Genomic DNA, 21,700 nt, shown 5'->3' with positions numbered 1-21,700 from the left:
CTTATGATTTTTCTTTTTATTTTGAATATTTGGGTTAATTATAAAATTTTTTTTTCTATTATTTGGTATTTGATTAATTATTAAATGTCTTATTTTAATAAACAGGTCATTAAACGGGTTAACACGTTTACCTGTTTAATAAACGGGTTGGGTTAGTGTTGAGAATTTTGACACGATTATTAAATGGGTTGGGTTTGGGTTTACCTATTTAGTATAATATCCTTATATCGACACGACACGAACACGACCCACGAACACGAATTGCCGCCCCTATCCACAATCCTCAACCCAACTTACACCATGTCATCAACTCACTTCTCATCCACTTTACCCACCTCATGACTTCAATTCCTCAAACTCACCCCAATGGAAAATAAATGCATATCATACAATTACACATCAAAAAACCATCTATGAGATACATCATATTATCCAAAATATGAAATCAAATATACAAGTTATATATTAACATTTCATCAAAGAATAATTGCATGTTTTGCACAAATAGCATAGATCATCTTATTCACACCACAAATCAAGTAGATCAACAATATCTCATGCTTAAACATCACAACCAACACTTTACAAAGCTAAGCATATTATATATTATCAAGATTTCATTAAGAAACACATAGAAACTCACAAAAACCATAGAACGTGCTTGTAGTTTAGACTCCCCTAACTCAAGAAAGCAGCCCAAAGCTCTAAGCTCCAAACTTGAAATCCTCCAAAAGCTTGCAAGACTGGTACTAAAACGTAGCCCTTAAAGAGATCTACAACTTTGATTACAATGGATTAAACCAATTTTTCCTCTAACTTGAGGAAAATTAAGAGAGAAATATAGAGAGATAAAGAGAAGTGTAGAGAGAGAGAGAGGTATGTGGTCCAAAATGAGAGGAAAAGAAAGGGGTGGACCAAAATATTGTAGCCAAACCCCTTAGCTTCTAGAACCCTCCAAGTCCAAAGTCAAAGAAACCTAAATGACTAAAATGCCCGTCTAACTACCCCTCAATCACAATAATGTCACAAAATATCTCCCTCACACATAACTACACTAATAACCATACATATATATACATACATAACCATCACATAAATATAATGTGAGTTGTACGTAACGGAATACTTAGAAAGTTTTGTATTTTTAGAAACAGATCTGTATCTTTCTAACTTTCCTTATTTTAGCAATTAATAAATTAATATCTTGCAAGATAAAATAAAGCAAGGTAAAGAGTTAGAGATGACATGATGAGCGTTAAAAAGTGCGCATTTAAATCCCTTAAGTTTAGGTATTCTAGGACCTTTATCTTTCTTACTTTCCCGTTTTAGACTGATTTCGTGTTATTACCCTTTTTAGGTGCTTATCCCTAAAATAAGCTAAGTCAGCCAAATAAAAGCTTAAAAGATGCTAACTCAAGCTGGATGGAAGAAAGGAGCAAAGTGGAAGCAGATTGAAGCAAAGTGTGGAAATTTAGCAGGTTCGATTGATCTTAAGAATACTTTGGTCGATCGAAAGTTCATCGATCTAGACTCTCCAAGATGGATTCAAGCTCTTTTATCCTTATCCAAAGATCCCACAAAGTTCGATCGATCCAACAATTCTCATAAAGATTCCATCTTATCCTGTTGTACCACCCTACTTACCACTTTTGTCTCTTTCCCTAAAATATCTTAGATCTATCCTTATCCAAAAAGGCGCCGCCATGGGAGGATCGATCCAGCCAAAGTTTGATAGATCTCAGCCATGTTCAATCGATCACAGAATAGGTTCGATTAATCGAACCCTCTCAAATCCGAAAAAAATATATTTTCAGCTCATTAAAAGTTGTCTCATTGCGCAATCATTGGAGGAGCCCTTGTGTACGAGCCTAGACCAATGGGTGTGACATTTGAGCTACCTATATAAGGAATATGAGCCACTTTTACAGATAGATTTTTAATAGTCTTGATACAATTCTTAGAGAGGAAGAAAAGAGAAAAGGAGGCTAGAGACACATTCTTGAGAGGTTTTCCATCTTCCTCAAGAAGAAGAGCATTTCTACCATGGAGATAGCCCTTGAGGGTTGGAGGACACCATTCATGAGTGGCTAGACATCTTCTTAGGGCTAGATTTAACCCTAAGCATGCTTTCTTTACCTTGATTATGTATTTTTGAGGGGATTTGTGTTGTAATACATGTTTTGACATATTTATATACATAGATCTTGTTTATTTAATAATTTGTGTGGTTTAATTCTTTTAATTGATCATTTCATTCTATCCATATGTCTATGTATGCTAAGATAGATGTTCATGTGTTTATCTCTATCTCTTGTGTTGTTGATGCATGTCTATGTGTGTTGATGCTATAGATCTAGAGATCATCAAGACATAGTGTTTAATAGAATGCTCTTGTGGTTTATTTGATGGTTCATACTCATTTCTTGATAGATTGTGCATCTCCTTTAGTCTAATTAGTTTAATTTTCATGTCATTAGCTTAGATGTAGTGTAGCTACCTTAATTGTTAAATGGGAGGACAATCCATGCTTGTTGTTTGATGTTCCATACTTATGAATGTAAGTAGTATATTTCTCTAATTATGTGATGTATTTGGATTGTGAGCTTAAAGAAGGATTAATGACTTAGTTTGATGTATTGTGTTATTCATTGTGTTGTTTAGACAATATATACTTAATTGGTTATCCATGCTTATTAAAACAACCACACACACTCACAATTGTTGCAACATATGTTTTCCCCCTCATTAATTGTGAATTGAGTGTATAAAAAGGTGATGCTTAGTGGTGATCTCTAAGTCCCAAGTCCTCTCTCTCTTGTTTTCTCTATCCTTTAATTACTTATTTTATATTGATCTTATTTAATCTTAATTGTAGTTTAATCAACCAAACAACCTACCTTTGATCACTCGACCTACTAACCCTAAGCATTGTTTCCATTACTAGTAGCTCTTTAATCCCTTGGGACGATCCCTACTCACCATTGCTATATTTTTAGTTAATGGTAGTAGTGGCATTTATAAATGTAAAACTTGGCTACATTGCACATTCACTATCTTTTGCACATCTTTAAGCGTTGGTGCGGTGACACACCATGACATCAGGATTTTAACGAGGAAATCCCAGTTGATAAAATACGTCAATTGTTTGTGGGAAAAAACTTGTAGACTGTGTATTCTAAAGTAAACCGATCTACTATATTTGAAATAAAATACACTGAACTTTGACTCTGGCTTACACCCTATCGTTCTACCAAACACTAATTGCTGACAATCCTTTGGCTTTGTGACATCCCGACCAATAATAACTTGACCTCAGGCTTATGCTTGATCTTTGTAGAAGAGTAACAGGTAGATCAAATAACACTTCTCGAATGCTTTAACCCTTTCAAAGTGTGATCGTTTTTACTTTTATTCTTCAATATCTGAATTCGATGTAGAAGTAGATCTGTTTTTCTCTGATTGATGTAGATGCAATTGTATGATCACAATCAGGATTTTAAATAATGCAACTCTAAACTCACTATAAGTTTATGTGTATGTTCTAGAAAGATGACAGATAAATCTCTTGGATTTTCTGCAAAAATAATAATCCTTAGGCTTTTATGAATAATGAAGTTGTAGTGCTAAAGCCATGAATAAATCTAGATGTGTATCTGGGTTTATATAGAATTTTCAAAGACCTAATCCTTCTAAAAATAAAAGAAATTTCATGCATGGGACTAATTATGAAGTTCAAAATTGATTAAGGTAGAGCTTCCTAAAATTGAAACAATAGTGGTATCGGTAGCAGGATGTTAGTATCGGTTCCCAAAGGACAGTATTGAATTTTTGAATCTCAACTTCTTAAACCGGTTCCCACTTGACATAACCCAAATAAAAGTTGGAAAAATTCTGTTTTTGGTAACTTGAAAAATATACCTTGTAGGTATTTGTCCTAAGTGGGAAACGACTTCCTAAAAAGTTGTTCTTTCCTTTTCGATGATCTCAGTATTTTTTTGATGAACAACTTTCCAATTTCGTAGTTGATATTGATCCTGATATGGTAACTTGAATTACAACTCGACTAGGACTTGTTTTGACATTGAATATTGCCAATTACAATTTTATATCCCACAATCTCCCCCTTTGGCAATTTCATGACAAAACCCTAAAAAATAATTAAATAATCTACCCAAGCAAAAAAGTAAATTACAATTGTTTAAGAAAACACTGAATTTTTTCTTCTATGTTCTCTTCTTCTCTTGGACAAAATTTCACCTGATTTCCTGCACATGTATCAAGCAAAACTACCAATGAAGGTTTAATAAAACAATTTAAAAACTCCCCTGAATAAATTATCCAATTTTTCAGTATTTTTCCCCCTTAAATTAACCATTGTTCTCCCCCTTTTTTGGAACAAAATTGACCAAGTAATTAAACAGGTCAATAGACTAGAAAAATAACTAAAAGAGAAACAGTCAGACAGTTTATTACATGTCACAAATCAAAAGATAATATCCAAAAATATCAATGACAAGTAAAAACTGAACAAAATATGATGCATGTATGTATGATATCCAAAATATCAAGCATCATTGCCCTCAAAAGGAACATTAGTAGTTGATATATCCTCATCATCACCACCATCACTGTCACTACCACTACCATCCTCATCATCCTCAACATCATCATCTGTCTTATCTTCCTCATCTCTCTTAACCTCAGTATTTAGTGACTGCTCGATCTGGAGGGGCTGGTCTGTAGATATCCTTTGATGTACTACCTATCTTTTACTCTGACCTAGATTGTTAGTGACTGCTCGATTTGGAGGGGCTGGTCTGAAAAATGAGTACTTGAACTTTTTGAAAATAAAGATTTTGAATATAAAAGTGATTTAAAATTATTTTGAACTTCAAAAGTATTTAAAAAAAATTTTAATTTTTTTTTTTAAAAGGATGCATTACGATACATTAAAAAATCTAATTTTTTTTTGACACAGTAACAATCTAGGTCAATGTCCTTGGGACCTCATCTCTCTTATAATATGCAACCATCAAACCATAGATAAAAGCTGCAAGATAAATCTGTGCACCAGTAGATAGAAGAAATAATACCTTTGCATGGTCTGAAGATATGACGTCCTTCTTCCAGAAGTAACCAAGATTTGCTATTGCAAAGAAATTCAGAAACACCGCCTCATCTGTGAGATAGTAAGAAGGAATGTGATCGGGGTATCTTGGTGAGTCTGGAACACATAAAGTATTGCAAATTTCTTCCCACTTCAGCCCTGACTTGTCAAGTGGAAGCCAATACCCTGTACTGCTTACTCTCTTTGGAACGCCTAAAACATCCCGAAGAATATCTTCACTGACAATATAGTCATTGCCAAATAAAGAAACCTCGAAATATCTACTGTCATAGACTTTCCGGATATCAGAGTAAAAGTAATGTACCATTTCTGGACTGTAGCTACATTCCATCCTTGTGAAGAAAAGCCAGTTTTTCTTCTTGATGTAGTCAACAAGCTTTTTACCTGGACTATCTCTTAGCTTTTTCAAGTTAACATTCCTTTCCGACTTTATCAAACCGCCCTTGTACACTTTGTTGTACACCTTCCACGCATGGTCATTGTAAAAGTGTTCTCTCACAAACTTAACCTTACCAATATCAGAAATTGAAGGATACTCAGGTGGTACCTTAATAGAAGGTGAGCTAGAACTCATAGGAGAAGTCGGTTCGTTCCTTGGAACATTTGAACCCTCTTGTGGTTCCCGGATGGAAATCGTCGTTCTTGCTCTTTTGGGAGGTAAAAGAATCATAATTCCTTTTCCTTTATCCTTCTTGGATAGTTTTAGAGCCATTTGATGTTCAAACAATTTTGGTTTGAAGCCCCGAATTTCATTTGGTAATTTTCACGAACACTTGGTGTGCGCTTCAACACTTATTCTTGAACAAACTTGGTTTGAATCTTCAAAACCCCAAAAATCAACAAAAATATAGCTCAAAGCTTCAATCACAACCCAAACAAGTCTCAATCTTCAACAAGGTAACCCAAAGATTCAATCTCAACCAAATCCTCTAAGTTTTTATCAAAAACCCAAACTCTTCTTCAATTTCAAAATTTTCTTCAAATTCCGATCCTCAATCTTCACTTCTTGATGTTAATACAATGATCATAATGTTTGATTAAATGTATGGAACAATATTAAGAGAGTATTTCACTTGAAGATGTATATGAGATGTGAGAAATTATGTGAACAATATAGAGAGATATTGTAAAGAGAGAATGAGAGTATGTATCAATGCCCAACAATGCAAAAATGGGTTTCTTAAAGCCATTTTTACGTTGCCAGGAACCAGTAGCCCATTTAGGAATCAGTTCCCACAAGGCAGTGCCTTAGTCGTAAAACGGTGAAGATTTTCGAATCGGTACCAAATCTATGGTACCGGTAGTACATGGCCAGTGAAGTTGGCCTTGCTACCCAGCATTTCTGAACTGGTAGGGGGTTCTTGTACCTGTAGGAACTAGGCAGATCATGATGAGCGCTGAAAAGTGCGTATTTAAACCCCTTAAGCTTAGGCATTCTAGTATCTTTATCTATTTTACTTTACCATTTTAGATTAATTTCGTGTTATTTCCATTTTCAGGCACTTATCCTGAAAATAAGCTAACTCAGCCAAATAAGTGCATAAATGAAGCAATTCTGGGATGAATCAAAGAAAGGAGCCAAGTGGAAGCAAAATGAAGTAAAATGTGGAATTTAACATCTTCGATCAATCTCAGATCAAAGTTCGATCGATCTAACATGATCGATCTCAGCAATTCAAGATGGATCTGAGCTATGATGACAATTTCAGAGATCTTTAAAGTTCGATCAATCCAACATCATTCTTTGATCGATCGAACTATCTTGTCCTTATCCAAATGATTGATCTTATCCAGTTGTATCACCCTACCAACCACTTTTGTCCTTTTCCCAAAAATATCTTCGAAATATCTCAGATTTGTTTTTATCCAAAAAGACGCCGCCATTGAGGATCGATCCAACTTCAGTTCAATAGATCTCAGTGATGTTCGATCGATCCAAGTCCAAGGTTCGATCGATCGAACTTTCTTCAATGCGAAAAAGTTAAATTTCCAAATCTTTGAAAGCTGTCATTATCCAATCATTGGGAATATTTTGTGCACGACCCCAGCTTATTTTGTGTGTCACTTGACCTACCTATATATAGAATATGATACACTTTTTGAGGGAGATCCATCCATCACAATAGAGGCTATTCTTAGGGAGGAAGAAATGAGGAGAAGGCTAGAGATACAAGCTTGGGAGCTCTTCATCAACCAAGGAGTAGATTTCTTCCATGGAGTTTGCCCTTGAGGGTTGGAGAAGCATTACCATGAATGGCTAGACATCCTCTTAGGGCTAGAGTTAGCCCCAAACATGCTTTCTATATCTTGATTTTGTGTATTATTGGGATTAGTGTTGTAATACATGTTTTAGCACTTTTATATTTATAGATCTTGTTTATTCAATGATTTATATGGTTTAATGCTTCCAATTGATCATTTCGTTCTATCCATATATCTATGTATGCTAGAATAGATGTTTATGTGTTTGTCTCTATTTCTTGTGTTATTACTGCATGTCTATGTGTAATAATGCCATAGATCTAGAGATTGTCAAAACATAGTACTTAATGGAATGGTTTTGTAATTTTCTTGATGGTTCATACTCATTTCTTGATGGATTGTGCCTCTCCCTTAGTTTAATTAGTTTAATTTCATGTCATTAGCTTAATTGTAGTGTAGTGGTAGTATAGTTGTTAGATGGGAGGACAATCCATGCTTGTTGTTTGATGTTCCATACTTTTGAATGCAAGTAGCATATGTCTCTAACCTTGTGGTGTATTTGGCTTGTGAGCTTAATGAAAGGATTAATGACTTGCTAGATATATTGTGCTTTTCACATGCTACTTAGACAATATATACTTACTTGTTAGTTATATGTGTTTTTCACATATTGCTTAGACAATATATACTTAATTGGTCATCCTTGCTAATTAAATCAACCAAACACACACACACACACATCAATATTGCAACACATATTTCCCTCATTAGTCACTTGTTAAGGGTGTAGAAAAGTATTGTTTGGTGGTGACCTCTAAACCCCAAGATCTCTCTCTCTTACTTACTCTTTATTGCATTCAATTATTTAGTTTAATTTGCTCTCTAGTTTAATCAACCAACCAACTATTTGTTTGATCACTCGACCTACTAACCCTAATAGTGATTCTACAAGCTAGTACGATAACTTAATCCCTTGGGACAATCCCTAATAGTTTAATTTGCTCTCTTGCTACGTTAGTAGCAGTGTTGGTAGTGGTTTTATAAATTTAAACTTGACCCAAAAGGCTTTTCTTGAACCGCACATTCACTACATTATTTTGGCGTCAAGGAGCGGCTTCCAACCGTCAAATTTTGGCGCCGTTGCCGCGGATTAAGCAACGTCGTATTTGTGGAATTCATTAGGAATTAGAACTCTTTTGATCGTGTCTTTACTTTATTTTTAATTTTTGTTACTTATTGTGTTTGTTCTTGATTGACAAGGAGCATTGAGTTAGGAAGCAATCAAAGGAGCATTCAAGCAAATGAGCTAAGCAAGCAAGGAAAAAGGCTAAAAATTAAAAAATTTGCTAAGCTAAGCTAAAAATTTGGAGTTGAAGTGCTAAAGGACCTTTGTGAGACCTTTTTTTTACTTAATCCCATAGTTAAATCGTCGGCTCACGTGGAGGCTTGTTTTTAAATTCTTCGATAAATCGTGAGCACGCGTGGAGGCATTCTTAATTGTTATTTACATCATTGTTGTTAAAGCATAGGAGTATGGGTTAAGTGTTTGTGGAGGAAGTTTCATTGAATTATTGTAAAGTCGAAGTGCTTGTTCATTCATTGTGTTTGTGTGTTTTACATTGTGCATGCATGGTCGTAGATCACTAAGACCAAATCTTGTCCCTCTTGATTTGCATCTTGAATCCGTAGTTAGAAATCCTAGGGGAAGAGGAAGTTCTAGTTCTACCCAATCCATTACATCAATGGAAGGCCATAATGAAGAACATTTGGAGGACCTTTGGTAACATAGACCAACAAGGTATCCTCCATCCAAATATGCATCATGAGAACATTCAAGTACCATTAGACATGCCTAGGCCATTCATTCACCAACCACAATAACAACAAGGCCAAGTTCCATTTGGAATGCCAAGGCCAATGTATGCTCCACAACCTTCCATCATTCAAGGAAATTAAAATCAAGGTGTCCATGTTGCACCTCAAATTGCTAACCCTCCACTTGCTTTAAGAGATCACTATGTGCCTAATGAATATAATGCACCCATATGCATTCAATTACCTCCATTTAGAGCACATTATTATGAGATTAAGCCACAAACCATTCAAATGCTTCCTAACTATTATGGACTTCCAAGTGAAGAACCTTACAAGCATTTGGATGAGTTTCTTGAAGCACCGTAAAATATACGGACAAGCCGAAAGAGGTCTTAAGACTCAAACTTTTTCCATTCACTTTAAAAGACAAGGCAAAATATTGGTTTAACAATCTTAGGCCTTTTTCAATAACTTCTTGGGCAGAAATGCAACAAGAGTTTTTGAAGAAATACTATCTGGTTTCTAAGACCAAGGCCATGAGAACCTCAATTCGAGAATTTTCACATGAGGATGGAGAAACATTTCATGAGGCATGGGAACGCTTTAATGAATTGCTTAGGAAGTGTCCACATCATGACATACCAAAATGGAAATTAGTTCAATATTTCTTTGAGAGCTTATTGAACAATTATAAGGGCATGGTTGATGCTTCCATGTGTGGCTCTTACATTGATAGGCATGAGGATGACGTGTGGCGTCTTTATGAGAGCATAAGTGAAAATTCTTTGCATAGAACATTATCATCCAAGAATGGTAGAAATTCATAAGGTAGGAAGAGTGTTGGCTTACATAAAGTCGACCACTCAAATGAAATAGCCGCCGAAATGAAGTCTTTATCTCAAAGGTTTGATCAATTTTTGATTAACCAAAACTCAGCGAACCAAGTATCTTCCTTTCCTAACCATTCTCATCGTGCATCGAATGAATCATGTATGACTTATTTTAGTGTTCTTCATTCTACTTCTCATTGTTCTTACGGACAAGTACAAAATGAACCTAATGAACAAGTCAATGCAGCTTTTGTGAACCAAGGGAACAATCCTTATGGTACTCATTATAATCCAAGTTAGAGAAATCATTCGAACTTCTCTTGGAAAAACCAATGAGAGGGCTCAAACCCTTCCCAAGGCGGTTTTTAAGGGAAGTACATTCCACCTCCACTTTAAAGCCAAGGATCCTAAGGTTATAGACCTTATCAATCATAAGGGAATTAATTTGCTAACTCTCATTTTTCCAACCAATCTTTCTCAAGGAAATGCTAGAAGTCCCGCTTTTGAAGAAAAAGTTTTGAGAGCTTTGGGCACTCTTGAGGCAAACACACAATTGCTTCATTCCCACTCTCAATCTATTGCGAAGCTAGAAATCCAAGGAGGGCAAATAGCAAGCACTCTTAATGCAAGAAAGAAGGGAAAGATGCCTTTGAATGCCCAACCTAAGCAACAATGTGTTGTGGAAACCCATTCCTCATCGGAAGGCCACACCATTGAGCATGTCAATGTGGTGACTACCTTAAGAAGTGGAAAGATTGTGGACAACCAAGTGGGTGTGTCCAATGAAGAGAGTGAACTGGTGCAACCACGAGTTGACACCCGTCCTGTTTCATATCGTATTCCTCCTTCATTGCATATACATGATCTTGTGAATGAGAAAGCTTCAAAATGTGATTTGAAGAATGATTTTGAAAATAATTTGAAGAAAGATTTGCCGAAAATTGAATTTGAAAAGTTTTTGTTGAAAAATGATTTGAAATAAAGTGATTTGAAAAATTCTTGTGTTGAAGAGTTTTCAAAAGAAAATACTGAAAAAGTGTTTGAGCCAAAAGCTCCATTTCCGGATGCCTTAAAAGAATCCATTTCAAAAGACAAGCAAAAGGCAAAAACTAATGAAATCGTGGAAATGTTTAGGCAAGTAAAAGTCAATCTTCCACTTTTAGATGCAATCAAGCAAATTCCGGCTTATGCCAAATTCTTAAAAGATCTTTGCATCCAAAGCGGAAGAACAAGAGCCAAGCACCAAGAAAAGTGGTTTTAACCGAGCAAGTGAGCTCAATGTTGCAACATAACACTTTACCAAAGTTTAAGGACCCCGTTTCACCTACCACATCATGCATCATTGGTGATCATATCTTTAATCGGGCGCTTCTTGACTTAGGAGCAAGTGTTAACCTTCTTCTATACTCGGTTTATGTCAAATTGGGCCTAGATGAATTGAAACCGACGTCGGTAATTTTACAACTTGCCGACCGATCCATTAAGAAGCCTAGGGGTATCATTGAGGATGTTTTGATAAAGACTGACAAATTTTTCTTCCCCGTTGATTTCGTTGTCATTGACACGGAACCAGTCCCCAATCCTAAAAGCCAAATTCCCGTTATCCTTGGCCGTCTTTTCTTGGCAACCGCTAATGCCAACATCAATTGTATGACGGGGATAATGAAGATCTCATTTGGCCACATGAAGGTGTAGTTGAATATCTTCAATGCCACACCCAGCTCATTTGACAAATATGAAGGAGAGGTTAATGTTGTAGATAAATGCTATAATCTTCAATATCAAAGAAGTGAGCTTTTGTGTAAGACCAAAACTTTAAAGGGATCATCTTCAACCTTGCATTCTCAAATTGTTGTTTCAAATTCTTACTTTGAAAGGGCATGGAAGCCCAAATATTGTGATTGCATTGACAGGGGATCAAAACCTTCTTTTGAGCTAAATTCAACAAGTTCAATAAAGAACTATTTGTTAGGTGGACTTTAAAGCATCTATCACCCCAATAAGGAGGGGATGCATTACAAGATCTTTGATCCAGGCTAAAAAAGCCCAATGTCTTGCTAGAGATGTTAAAGACTAGCACGACATTTCGTAAGGTGTCAAAACCCTATTCCTCCCTCATTTCTATCTTTAATTTCATTTCCTGCAAAGTCTAGATACTTATTTTTTGTTTATATGCATTGCTAGGAACTGTGGTTTGGATTGTATGAGCTTTCATGTTGGAGTTGAGCATTTTGCATAAGTTCGATTGATCTCAAATGAGAGTTTGATCGATCGAACTTCTACCTGCATCCAAAACTTAGAAAAATTTTCGACCTGCATCAACCTGCATCCAAATCACCTCTCTATCCCATCGTTCGAACTTGTTTTCAGATCGATCATAACTTTTTCGATCGATCCAAACCTCAAGTTCGATCGATCTTGAGTTCCAACAATTAGACAAATTTCTGAACCCAAAAACCTGCATATTTTTGCTCTCTGTCTGATCGATCGAATATTTTGTTCAGATCGATCTCTGTTCTTCATCTCACCATCTATGACTTTATTTGACTTTTTAATTTTCAAAAATTCAAAAATATTTTTATTTTATTTTATTTTCCAAAAATACCAAAAAGATTTTCTTTTATTTACTTAATTTTTCAAATTACACAAAAAGAGATATTACTTTATTTATTTCAAAAATCCAAAAAGATTTTATTTTATTTTATTTTTATTTTTATTTTTATTTTTATTTTTCAAAAATCCAAAAATATTTTCTATTTTTCAATTTTAATTTTCAATTTTTAATTTTTGTTTTTAATTTTTTTTCAAAAATTTCAAAAATTCCAAAAATACTTTGAAAAGAGATCATCATAGTTCGATCGATCTTAAATCTCAGTTGGATTGATCGAACTGGACGGGAACAGTTTTTAAAAATAGAAACCGAGGGTCTCAAGATCGATTCATTAGATCTATCTCACCCTCTTTCATTCTCAAAACCCTTGTTCCTCATCTTTGCCACTGTGCATCCATCCATCTTCTCCATCTCCGGCGAGATCCAGTGAGCGTTGACTCTCTCTCTCTCTTCTTGGATTTCACCTCTTCGCATCTCATCTTCTCTCCTCGATTTTGGGTAAGATACGAACTTCATCTTTGATTTCAAGCTTCAAGTTGTTAAATACATGTTTTAAATGTTAAATCCATGATATATTGATGATGATTTCCTCCATTGTTGAAGCTTGAAACATTGTGTATATATATGTATATATATTTATATATATGTTTTGTATATATTTGATTTTTGAATTGATTTTGGGAGTATGGGCTTTGTAAAGTGAGTAGGATTAATTGTATGTTGTATTGATGGGCCTACGACCATGTCGTGAAGGCCTCGTGTCATCCGCATCACAGATCTGTGACTTTTTGATTTTAACATCGCACAGTTCGATCGATCGAACTTATTTCTCAGATCGATCTTGAGAGATCGATCGAACTCCGTTTTTCAGTTTCTCAGATCGATCGAAGTTTTGAGATCGATCTCACAATTTTTGTGATCGATTGAACTTCACAGATTTCATATACACATTCCATGCATCTTATCTCGTGTCATGATATCTCATTCATGCCCAATGCCTGTGATTTTCCACATTGGATGCATTTCACATTTACACTGCTTAGCATATTCACTGTGATGACCTTGTGGGAGGGTGTGTCGTGGGCGGGTGCGACAGACACTGTCAGGCTACCACGCTGGCGAGCTACGGGTGCACAAATCCCACATCGCCTGGGTAGAGGAAATGTGAAGTGCTTATATGTAAGTGTGTCACCTCCAATTGGTATGAGGCCTTTTGGGGTGAAGCCCAAGAGCAAAAACTTGCGGGCTCAGGCCCAAAGCGGACAATATCATACCATGTCGTAGAGTGGGTTGTTACAAATGGTATCAGAGCCAAGTTCAGCCGGAAGTGTGACCAACGAGGACGTTGGGCCCCAAAGGGGGGGGGGGGGTAATTGTGGTGACCTTGTGGGTGGGTGTGTGTGAGCGTGTGCAAGTGGCACCAGTAGGCTACCACATTGGGCGACTTACACGTGCACAATCCCACACCGTCTGGGTGTGGATGGGGCAAGTGCCATATGTAGATTCAACACCCTTCTATTACACAACGCGTTTTAAAGCCGTGATGGCCGTGAACCCATCAAAACTTTGTAGTTAAGCGTGCTTAACTTGGAGTAGTACCAGGATGGGTGACCCCTTGGGAAGTCTCTGGTCCAGGTGAGCCAAAAGCGGACAATATTGTATCTGGCTAGGGAGAGGGTCGTTACATTCACATCCTGTCACTTGCATAGATTCATGTCATATTTGTTTTGTCTATCTTATTTGACTTACATGTCTCTATTTTGTGCTTTCAATTCTTTATTCTAGCACTAACTCCCGTTGCAAATTTTCTTTTCTTTTGATAGGCCATACCTAGGACAAAGATTGTAGCCAGGAGGCGACACGGGCCTCAGAGATGTATCAGACCTAGGATAGAGGAGCCAGCAGAGCCCTCACATATACAGGATGAGCCAGTAGAGCTTACTCCACCTCAGTCACCTTCTTAGGCTCAGGCTGCGTTCACTCTATCTCCATCACAGGCTGAGGCTCAGGCTGCATTTACACTATCACCATCTCCACCACACCAGCAACCTCAGCCAGCTCGAGAGCGTGACAGGCCATTGCCTAGATATGCACAGATATCAGTGGCCCATGAGTCAGTTTTCGACACAGATTTCTTCTCCAGATCGGTATTGACCCGATCCGCTTATGATGACATTATCCGGAGGGGCCTTGCAGCTATTCTTGCCCCAGTTACTGAGCCAGTCTACCCGCGGCTAGTTCGGTTGTTCTTCCAGAACCTCCGGCCATCCCCGCGTACCACGGCAGAGCTGGTCACTACCATAGATGGCCACCAGATTACTATTACTGTGGACACACTAGCCAGATCATGCCATTGTCCACACCGATGCCCTCCGGAGCTACAGGAGCTTTATCCTAGGCTATATAGGCCTTCTTATGCCTACATGGCTGTTTTTTTGACAGGTCACTATGCTGATGGTGAGACTTTCGCCACCCGCACTTATCTTCTAAATGACCTATGGTTCTTTGATTCTGTTCTCTTTCAGAATATATATATGGCCGGGCACAAGATTCAGCGGTGAGGAGACTATCTGACAGCCCTTTACGCATTCTACACGGGCCACTGGGTGTCTATCCCTGTGCTCATTTGGAGCGTGATGAAGAAGCTCTACGATGAGCATATCAGCAAAAAGAGGCCCAAAAGGGCTAAGTCTCTCCCATTTGGCCACCTCATAACCCAGATCCTGCTTGATCAGCGCTATCCTTTCCATCCTCGGGAGCACCCTGAGAGAGGTTCCTGTTACTTCTTGAAGAAGGACTGGGACAAGAGCTATAATGCTATTATTACCTGATTACAGGAGGATGTAGCTCAGGCGGTAGAGGACTTAGATTTAGACAATTTAGAGGCTGAGGAGCCAGCAGCAGCAGCAGACCCGGCAGCAGATGATGCACCAGTTGATTCGGCTGTCGAGCATATGGACATTGATTTAGAGCAACCTAGAGATGACGCAGAGTGGCACTCTCTAGCTGGGTCGATAGTACACGTGGAGGAGCAGACTCAGGATTCTCATTCTTCAGATTCTTATGTACCTAAGGCTCCCAGTCAGACCCCCGGCTTTGGAGAGCGTCTTCAGGCTCTAGAGGATCCAGTGGTTGCTATCAGAGCTGATACTACTGCCATTCTAGCCGATGTTGTGGCCCACCGAGCTGATTTTGCTACATTTCGTACAGATGTCATGACTGCACTCTGAGACTTATCTCACGATATCCGCGAAGCTCAGCTTACCAGTCTTGCCCCACCTACCTGAGATTCTCACTCATTCTATCTCTCTATACTCCATCTCTCTGATTCATATCTGTTACTTTCATCACTGTATATTATTTGCAGCCGGATATATCGACTTTGATCTTTTGATGTACTCTATACTTTATTTTCTTTATATATGTTTTTGCTGTGGATGTCATCTATTATGTCCTTATATCTATCTGTTTGACTCCATCAGGTGCATCCAATGACTACAGTGAGAGAGAATGCTACATAATTTTCAGGACCACCCTTATACCTCTCTCACTACTTTATTTCATTTACACTTACATGTCCACTGTGCACTGATTATCCCATTTTGTTATCTGATAAGTTTATTAGAGTGCCAAATTTCAGGACCACATTTAATCCCAAGTTTGGGGGGGCTGTGCCACCCACTTTGGATACTTTAGTTCCAGCCATTCCTTGCTTTAATTGCATCGGTATACTCTTTCCTTTGTTCTCTTTACATATTGACAGAAGTACCCTAGTTTCTGAAATTATTCAAAATGGTACTTGGCTTTTTCAACTTGATTTTCCTAATGAAGTCTGTCTTACTATTTAAAATTTAGAGCTACATGCAGGTGCTGATACAATTGTTTGGAAACATGGTCATTTTTCTCTGAAGTCAGCTTGGAGCATTTGTAGGGTTAAAAAACAGCAAATAACATAGAGTAAGTTATTTTGGGGTTGCTGTAAACCTCGAATTGCTGTGGGAGTGACTATAATTTTACATAATAAAAACCCCAGTTTTGTTAATCTGCAGAAACGTGGTTTGATTCTCCCTTCATTCTGTCATAACTACTGGGCAAATATTGATTCTAATGATCATGTTTTTTGTGAATGTGCTTATGCTGCTTCAATTTGGCATGAGATAAACTCAATTCTTCAGTTGGAATTGGCTAGATTTTCTTCTTTTCTGTAATTGACAGATTGGTTCATTGTGAATACAAATGTCAAAAGCATAAAATCAAAGGTGCCTGGTGCCTTCTTTGCTGTTACAATTTGGAAAATCTGGTCAAGCAGAAATTCAGCTTTACATAATGGAACAAAGTACTCTTTTGCTTATGCTGTCAGGACTATAATTTGGGATGTGCTTGCATACCTCAATTTTAGAATGGAAGATTTGTTACTTATTTGCAATTGAAAATGAAGATATCTGCTTGGTTTTAAGCTTGGTTGAATCGGCAATTCACCTGTTGCACGTTCAGAGATGTGGTAACAGATTTCTTTGATGTTGTAGTCTTTTTGAAGACTAGAGAGAAGCTGCAGACTACTGTGATGATCAATTTAGTTAGTTAAAAAGCTTTTGTTTAGGTTATTCAATTGTTGGACTGGAAGTAGAGTTTATCTATTCCTTTTTTTTTTTTTTTTTTTTTATGTTTTGGAGTTTATCTCCTTTTGTAATTGTACTATTTTGATTTTTATTTATGGAAAAAAAAATATATACCCCATTCAGGAGAAAAAAGGGTTAAATGTTTGTGGAGGAAGTTTCATTGAATTGTTGTGAAGTCGAAGTGCTTGTTCAATCATTGTGTTTGTGTGTTTGACATTGTGCATGCATGGTCGTAGATCACTAAGACCAACTCTTGTCCCTCTTGATTTGTATCTTGAATCCGTAGTTAGAAATCCTAGGGGAAGAGGAAGTTCTAGTTCTACCCAATCCATTACATCAATGGAAAGCCATTATGAAGAGCATGTAGAGGACCTTAGTCACATAGACCAACAAGGTATCCTCCATCCAAATGTGCATCATTAGAACATTCAAAAACCATTAGACATGCTTAGGACATTCATTCACCTACCACAACAATAACAAGGCCAAGTTCCATTTGGAATGCCAAGGCCAATGTATGCTCCACAACCTCCCATCATTCAAAGATATCAAAATCAAGGTGTCCATGTTGCACCTCAAATTGCTAATCCTCTACTTGCTTTAAGAGATCACTATGTGCCTAATGAATATAATGCACCCACATGCATTCAATTGTCTCCATTTAGAGCACATCATTATGAGATTAAGCCATAAACCATTCAAATGCTTCCTAACTATCATGGACTTTTAAGTGAAGAACCTTACAAGCATTTGGATGAGTTTCTAGAAATATGTTCCACCATAAAATTTACAGACATGCCGGAAGAGGTCTTAAGACTCAAACTTTTTCCATTCACCTTAAAAGACAAAGCAAAATATTGGTTTAACAATCTTAGACCTTTTTCAATAACTTGGAGCAGAAATACAACAACAGTTTTTAAAGAAAAACTATCCGGTTTCTAAGACCAATGCCATGAGAACCTTAATTTGAGAATTTTCATATGGGGATGGAGAAACATTACATGAGGCATGGGAATGCTTTAATGAATTGCCTAGGAAGTGTCCACATCATGACATACCCAAATGGAAATTAGTTCAATATTTCTTTGAGAGCTTATCAGACAATTATAAGGGCATGGTTGACGCTTCCATGGGTGGCTCTTACATTGATAGGCATGAGGATGACGTGTGGCGTCTTTATGAGAGCATGAGTGAAAATTCTTTGCATAGAACATTATCATCCAAGAATGGTAGAAATTCACAAGGTAGGAAGAGTGTTGGCTTACATCAAGTCGACCACTCAAATGAAATAGCCGCCGAAATGAAGTCTTTATCTCAAAGGTTTGATCAATTTTTGATTAACCAAAACTCGACGAACCAAGTATCTTCCTTCCCTAACTATTCTCATTGTGCATCGAATGAATCATGTATGACTTGTTCTAGTATTCTCCATTATACTTCTCATTGAACTCACGGACAAGTGCAAAATGAACCTAACGAACAGGTCAATCCAGCTTTTGTGAACCAAGGGAACAATCCTTATGGTACTCATAAACATCCAAGTTGGAGAAATCATCCAAACTTCTCTTGGAAAAACCAATGAGAGGGCTCAAACCCTTCCCAAGGCGGTTTTCAAGGGAAGTACATTCCACCTCCACTTCAAAGTTAAGGATCCCAAGGTTATAGACCTTATCAATCGCAAGGGAATCAATTTGCTAACTCTCATTTTCCCAACCAATCTTATTCCCAAGGAAATGCTAGAAGTTCCACCTTTGAAGAAAAAGTTTTGAATGCTTTAGACACTCTTGAGGAAAACACACAATTGCTTCATTCCCACTCTTAATCTATTGCGAAGCTAGAAACCCAAGTAGGGCAAATAACAAACACTCTTAATGCAAGAGAGATGGGAAAGATGCCTTTGAATGCCCCACCTAAGCAACAATGTGTTGTGAAAACCCATTCCACACCATTGAGCATGTCAATGCGGTGACTACCTTGAGAAGTGGAAAGATTGTGGACAACAAAGTGGGTGTGTCCAATGAAGAGAGTGAATCGGTGCAACCACGAGTTGACACCCGTCCCGTTTCATATCATATTCCTCCTTCATTGCATATACAAGATTTTGTAAATGAGAAAGCTTCAAAATGTGATTTAAAGAATGATTTTGAAAATGATTTGAAGAAAGATTTGTCGAAAAATGAATTTGAAAAGGTTTTGTTGAAAAATTATTTGAAACAAAGTGATTTGAAAAATTCTTATGTTGAAGAGTTTTCAAAAGAAAATGCTGAAAAAGTGTTTGAGTCAAAAGCTCCATTTCCGGATGCCTTAAAAGGATCCATTTCAAAAGACAAGCAAAAGGCAAACACTAATGAAATCATAGAAATGTTTAGGCAAGTGAAAGTCAATCTTCCACTTTTGGATGCAATCAAGCAAATTTTGGCTTATGCCAAATTCTTAAAAGATCTTTGCACCCAAAAGCAGAAGAACAAGAGCCAAGCACCAAGAAAAGTGGTTTTAACCGAACAAGTGAGCTCAATTTTGTAACATAACACTTTACCAAAGTTTAAGGACCCTGGTTCACCTACCACATCATGAATCATTGGTGATCATATCATTAATCGGGCGCTTCTTGACTTAGGAGTAAGTGTTAACCTTCTTCCATACTCGGTTTATGTCAAATTGGGCCTAGGTGAATTGAAACCGACGTCAGTAGTTTTACAACTTGCCGACCGATCCATTAAGAAGCTTAGTGGTATCATTGAGGATGTTTTGATAAAGATTGACAAATTTTTCTTTCCCGTTGATTTCATTGTCATTGACACGGAACCGGTCCCCAATCCTAAAAGCCAAATTCCCGTTATCCTTGGCCGTCCTTTCTTGGTAACCGCTAATGCCAACATCAATTGTACGAAGGGGATAATGAAGATCTCATTTGGCCACATGAAGGTGAAGTTGAATATCTTCAATCCCACACCCAGCTCATTTGACAAATATGAAGGAGAGGTTAATGTTGTAGATAAATGCTATGATCTTCAATGTCAAGGAAGTGAGCTTTTGTGTAAGACCAAAACTTCAAAAGGATCATCTTCAATCTTGCATTCTCAAAATGTTGTTTCAAATTCTTGCTTTGAAAGGCATGGAAGCCCAAAGATTGTGATTACAATGAAAAGGGATGAAAACCTTCTTTTGAGCTAAATTCAACAAGTTCTTCAAAGAACTATTTGTTGGGTGGAGTTCAAAGCATCTATCACTTAACAAGGAAGGGATGCATTACAAGATCTTTGATCTGTGCTAAAAATCCTAATGTCTTGCTGGGGACGTTAAAGACTAGCACGACATTTCGTTAGGTGTCAAAACCCTATTCCTCCCTCATTTCTATCTTTAATTTCATTTCTTGCGAAGTCTAGATACTTGTTTTTGGTTCATATGCATTGTTAGGAACTGTGGTTATTGCATGAGCTTTCATGTTGGAGTTGAGCATTTTGCATAAGTTCGATCGATCTCAAATGAGAGTTCGATTGATCGAACTTCTACCTGCATCCAACACTTAGAAAAAATTTTGACCTGCATCAACCTGCATCCAAATCACCTCTCTGTCCCATCGTTCGAACTTGTTCTTAGATCGATCATAACTTTTTCGATTAATCCAAACCTCAAGTTCGATCGATCTTGAGTTCCAATACTTAGACAAATTTCTGAACCCAAAAAACTGCATATTTTTGCTCTCTGTCTGATCGATCGAATATTTTTTTCAGATCGATCTCTGTTCTTCATCTCACCATCTTTGACTTTATTTGACTTTTTAATTTTAAAAAATCCTAAAATATTTTTATTTTATTTTATTTACTTAATTTTTCAAATTAAACAAAAAAAAAAAAAAGAGATTTTACTTTCTTTTATTTTTATTTTTATTCTTATTCTTATATTTCAAAAATCCAAAAATATTTTCTATTTTTTAATTTTAATTTTCAGTTTTAATTTATGTTTTAAATTTTTTCAAAAATTTCTAAAATTCCAAAAATACTTTGAAGAGAGATCATCAAAGTTCAATGGATCTGAAATCTCAGTTCGATCGATCGAACTGGACGGGAACAGTTTTTAAAAATAGAAACCGAGGGTCTTAATATCGATTCATTAGATCGATCTCACCCGCTCTCATTTTCAAAACCCTTGTTCCTCATCTTCGCCACTGTGCATCCATCCATTTTCTCCATCTCCGGCGAAGCTCCGGCGAGATCCAGTGAGCTTCGACTCTCTCTCTCTCTTCTCTCTCTTCTTGGATTTCACCTCTTCGCTTCTCATCTTCTTTCCTCGATTTTGGGTAAGATCCGAGCTCCATCTTTGATTTCAAGCTTCAAGTTGTTAAATACATGTTTTAAATGTTGAATGCATAATATATTGATGATGATTTCCTCCATTGTTGAAGCTTGAAACATTGTGTACATATATGTACATATATTTATATATATGTTTTGTATATATTTGATTTTTGAATTGATTTTGGGAGTATGGGCTT

At 36.9% G+C, this 21,700-nt stretch overlaps 1 protein-coding gene and 1 pseudogene across 1 annotated transcript in view; both read right to left on the bottom strand.

Moving 5' to 3' along the window:
• Nucleotides 1-21,700, bottom strand: part of LOC132296235 (uncharacterized) — a 48,256-nt gene that overhangs the window by 10,721 nt on the left and 15,835 nt on the right. The gene's annotated exons all lie outside the window — the stretch shown is intronic.
• On the bottom strand, nucleotides 9,687-9,785 carry LOC132297747 (small nucleolar RNA R71; annotated as a pseudogene).

This window comes from Cornus florida, unplaced genomic scaffold, assembly GCF_030987335.1.
Source record: "Cornus florida cultivar Cherokee Brave unplaced genomic scaffold, ASM3098733v1 CherokeeBrave_3.0.0_Hap2_Chr02, whole genome shotgun sequence".
NCBI classification, from domain to species: Eukaryota; Viridiplantae; Streptophyta; class Magnoliopsida; order Cornales; family Cornaceae; genus Cornus; species Cornus florida.
The sequence above is the reverse complement of the archived record's forward strand: the minus strand, read 5'-3'. Positions and strand labels throughout refer to the sequence as shown.